The 4,893-nt window shown below is 44.9% G+C and overlaps 1 long non-coding RNA gene across 1 annotated transcript; it reads left to right on the top strand.

Annotated features, from left to right (window-relative positions):
- Positions 1–511: 511 nt before the first annotated feature.
- LOC123165191 (uncharacterized) lies at positions 512–3,779 on the top strand. Its single transcript, XR_006482825.1, has 2 exons — positions 512–3,288; positions 3,505–3,779. It is a non-coding gene; the product is annotated as an uncharacterized lncRNA (long non-coding RNA).
- The last annotated feature ends 1,114 nt before the right edge of the window (positions 3,780–4,893 follow it).

Consider the following 4,893-nt stretch of genomic DNA (forward strand, 5'->3'; position numbering starts at 1 on the left):
CGCCAGCCTGGGGCGGTTGAACAGATGACGATGCGGACGGCCCGGCGGCAGGAGCCGGCCTGGAAGGCGGCGCTGGTTTCACTACAAGAAATCTGTTAATCCATGACGGATTTCTGGTGACGGCTCTCTGATCCGTCACGGAAACCGTCACTAATTAACAAGATGCAAATGGCCCTCAAAAGGGTAGCCCCTTTATGACGGACATCGAGGGACCATCACGTAAACCGTCATGGATTGACCAAATAGGCCTAGCGGGGCCTAGTTTTTTTTCTTTATGCACCATCCGGACCTTCACGGACAGCTCCTGTTGATGTGTCAATGTGTGCCCCCCTTGTTTGACCCACATGTCAGTCAAATGCTGTCGAGAAAATAAAAAAGAGGAGGGCGCGCGGGGAGATGAAGTTGACCAGCCAACCAAAAAAAACAAAAGGCAAAGTCCAAGAGCGCGCGGAGGTGCAAAATTTTAAGTCGCCGACGCGCGGGTGGCAATATTTTTGAGCCAGCCCATTTAACTCCATGGTCCACTCCCACCTAACCCTAATTCCCATTCTCTCCCATTCCCTCAGCCGCCGCCACTCCTATCCTTCTCTGCCGCTCCACACCAGAACCGGAGACAGCACAGAACCACCCTGACCTCTCCCTATCCGCCACTCCGTGCCCGCCTCCATCCATCATCTGTCCTCTTCCTTCTCCGTGTCCGGTGAACAAGCACGGCGAGCTCCGAAGCTCACCTCCTACGACGCGGAGGCGCGCGTGGGTGGGGCTCCTGAGATCCGTGGTAGTGTCGACCAGACGGCAACGACGGCGGCGTCCGCGAAGATGCGAGATCCGTCATCACGGCGGCGTCCGCGAAGATGCGAGATCCATGGTGGTGGCGTGCCGAGGTGAGGTACATGATGTGGCGACACCGCCACAGATCCAAAGTACAGCCCTTGTGGCTGGGTCCAGTTATCCGTCAGCCACGCCGCCGTCGGTCCCCTCGTCGTTGCGGATGTCTTCTCCATACGTGGTGAGTAGCCTCCACTCGCCGCTATTCACTTTCTCCGGCCGGAAAGACCAAGTATGTACATCCGCATCGTCCCTTACCCTCCCGCCCCCTCTGTTCATCTCCATGGATGGATGTAGCCGTTCTTGGTAGAGGACGGCTGCAGGCTTCGTTGGCCAGGCTGAATCGGTACAGGCAAAAAATCTGGGCATCTGCCATGTCCGTCATTAAAACGAATAGCAGAAGGCACGAGCACCACTTCCTGGGCTGCTTGTTCATTACTGATTATCTGTGCTTTGTAGATGTAGGCTGTTCTGCTTCCTTCCTAATTACATTGTGCCGCACATTCATCTTTTGTACTGGAAACGAAAAGTATTAGGTAAATTTCTGTTCTTGTTGCAGTTCAGGCATTGCTTTGTAGTTGTACACTGCTAATTCAGAAGTCTGATGTATGTTGTCTGATTTTTTGAAGAGTAATTGCCCACAGCATTTATTTGCCAGCTTTTACAATTGAGAAACTCATACCATTTTATACCTAAATGAAGAAAAACTGATATCTGCAGATTCTGTAGGTACATGCTATTTCTTATCTGCAGTTTTATTGCATGTATTTTGTTGAGAAAAAGTGCCATGCCTGCCACCTCCCACGTCCTCCGCCTCATCATCCCCGGCGAGCTTGCCAAGAACGCCATTCTTGAATATCTATGAAGTTTGGATAGTGCACTGAATATTCAGGTTTTTCGGTGCCAGGTTCATTTTACTGCATAGTGTCTAATCTTCTGCATGCACATAATGGTGATGGATCCCATATGAGTCAGGGCATCTAATGGTCTTTGTACAACTAATTTTTTTTTACTTAGTGATATCTGCACTGCCCTTGCCTACATAATTTGCACATCTCACATGGACCAGAAACATTTTTTACTTGGTGATTATATCTACACTGCCTTTTCCTGCACATGCTCTTTATGTTATGCATACACTTTACTCAAACATCTATTTGCCCTTATGTTCTGCTATGGCACTCGCTCAATTTACATTTGTGAATTATGATTGCTGGAAGTAAACTTGACTGAAAATACACGTAATTCATGCTTGTTCTTCTAACAAAAAATTCAGCCCATGCTTATGTCCCTGTGTCACTGAAGAAGATAATTTGGAATCCAGCTCTTGAGCTTTTTTTGGTTGAGTTACTTCATGAGCACAACACTTCTTACTGCTGGCTATTTTTCTTTTCTCATTGTGCGAGCACTAGCAGTGTAGAATTTGTGAGATCTGCTAGTTAGTTAAGCAACTACTAGTTTAATAAGTAAATGCCCATGAGATGCTCCTGTTGGTACCTTTGATTTTTCTTCTTTATGGAGAGAAAGTAATTCATTAATCTCACTGAATCCATCTACCAAGAGTAGATTGTTTGTTAACTAGGCCTGCTATTACACTGCTTCTCTGTTATATATTATGTGCAAACTTCCTCTGTGTTATGTGGTGAAAATTGCCATCATATCGATTTCCACACAATAAGTTGATGAATTTATGCCACATGATCTTTGCTCAATTTAATATATATCACAATTTGATGATGAATTTCTTGTTCTCAGTACATGCCACCATGTTCAGGATGTTATGTACTAAATACCTCCATCTAAACAAGTTGTAAAAATATTTTTTTCCTGCCCTTTACTCTGTTTTATTTATTTATATTAGAAATTGGTGCAGAGTTAGATATGTGTAGAGCTTGAAGATTTGTCCTCTTAATTACAGATGGTGCCCAACATTTGGTAATCTTATAAACCTGACCAAAGCTAACTCTTAACTATACCAGGTATATGGTCTTCTCCGTAGCAGCAGTAGTTGAGACATCATTAGTAGTGGTTAGGTTTGCACTTATGGTACGAAATGATTCTACAAAGTTTAGTTGACAGGTTTGTATGGCCTCAACTACTGTTGCTATAGTACTTAGTTATGTGATGTGTGTTTTGTTATTTTATCATTTGAATTTTATTTGACACATTTTTTTGTGTTTTGTTACTTTGTCATTTGACTTTCATTACTGCCTTGATGTCTAATTCAATGATTACCTGACTTCTTAATATGGTTGTATAAATAATCCTTCTGTTTTCCCTTATTCTTCTGGTTTGCAAGCTAACAGTTTAATTGATGTTGAGTTTCTTCGCTTATTGCAGCAGAGGTGATGGATTTTGTACAACTGTATTTCTGGAAATGCGTGTACACAGAATTACAATCTGAAGGAGCGATGGAAGTGAAGATTGCGCGCTTTTATTTAAGATTACTAATAGTAAATGGTATATTGTTTTTGCTTCAGATTTAGGAGTGTTAGATCGGCTACATAGTGCATTTGTTCAGTCTCAAATTTCTAGTGTTATTACTAGCATATTCTCTAATTCTTGGTATTATTCAACATCTGCTCTGTCTCAATTCTGTATCACATCTCATATTGAATTGTGGATCATCATTTTGCTTAAAATGGTGTTGCCTTTGAGTGTTTTGATTTTATGCAGGTTTGGCAGTTAATTTGTGTTCTTGGAGATTGAACTTTTTCAGCGAGAATTATTTGGGTTCGGAAGCTGCCCTGAAGCGGTGGTGAAGTGTTGGAGACTAAAAATCTGCTAGTAGTGCATTTTCTTTGAAGCCATGTTACTCTTTTCTTTAACAAAAATGCTTAAAGCGCTTTCTAGATATGCTTGTGATGTTTTGAAGTCATGTTGGAACTCTTTATTGTCATGTGAACAATTGATATTTTTGAATGAATATAATTTGGTTGTCCTATTGTAAATTCTGTTGCATTGAGAAAACAGGCAGGACAAAAAAGGGCTATTAAGTAGGACTAAAAAATAGGTACGCTAATGGCAGGTGAAAGGTAAACATTATTTGGTTGGACTGTCTACGAAATTGGGCCAAATCCCTAACTGGGCTGGTTACAACATGGGCCATGTTATCCTCCACGTCAGATCCAGGTAGACGCCATGTCGCAGCCACGTCATGTAAATCGGTGACGGTCTGTTCCGTCACAGCCTAGTTTGGGCTTGGCGGGCCTGGGGCAGATCCATGATGGCCAAGAACTGTCATGGAAAGTATAATATCAAATTATGACGCGATATACATGACGGATTTCGGATCCGTCATGGGTGGGCACGCATGACAGTTTTTGGGTGATCTGTGACGGACTAGGATTGTCATGTATTAACAAGTTTCTTGTAGTGTGTAGACGAGAGAGGAGGACGAGCCGCAGCATGAAAGACCTTGGGGCGAGAGTCCTTGCGAGCTTGTGTTTCCGCCGCGAGTTGTAGCAAGGAACGAACTTCAGCGAAGGTAGGAGGGGGCCGTATCATCGGTATGAACGAGGCTTGCTTGTCAAAGTCCTCGCTGAGGCCGACGACGACGATATTGATTAGCTGTGAGTCGCTAACTGTATCGCCGAGTTCGCGGAGCTCATCACCAATGGTCTTAACGCGCTGGCAGAACAGGTTCACCGGGGCGTCTCCTTGCACCATATTGCGAAGCTCGGTGTGGAGAGCGTTTTTCCGAGCGTCGGTGTTGCTTTGGAAGAGCTGACGGAGGGAGTGCCAGATGTTGGCAGCGGTGGCGCCGTCGTGATCGAGCATGTTGAAGATCTCGGTGGTGATGCGGGTGTAGAACCACTGGACGATCGCGAGATCGTCTTTCAACCATTGCGGATCGTCGGGGCGGGGAAGACAGTTGGCGGCGACATGCGAGCGCAGGTTGCAGCGGCCGAGGTGGAGATCGAAGAGATGTCTCCAATGGTAGTAGTTGTGGGCGGCGAGATCAAGAACTATGGGGATGTAGGGGCTGACGTCGGAGATTGTGTCAGCAAAAGATATTGGTGCGGCGAGGATGGGTGCAGGGTAGTTTTGTGGAGCTATGGTGAG

The sequence above is a fragment of the Triticum aestivum genome, chromosome 7D (genome assembly GCF_018294505.1).
Source record: "Triticum aestivum cultivar Chinese Spring chromosome 7D, IWGSC CS RefSeq v2.1, whole genome shotgun sequence".
NCBI classification, from domain to species: domain Eukaryota; kingdom Viridiplantae; phylum Streptophyta; class Magnoliopsida; order Poales; family Poaceae; genus Triticum; species Triticum aestivum.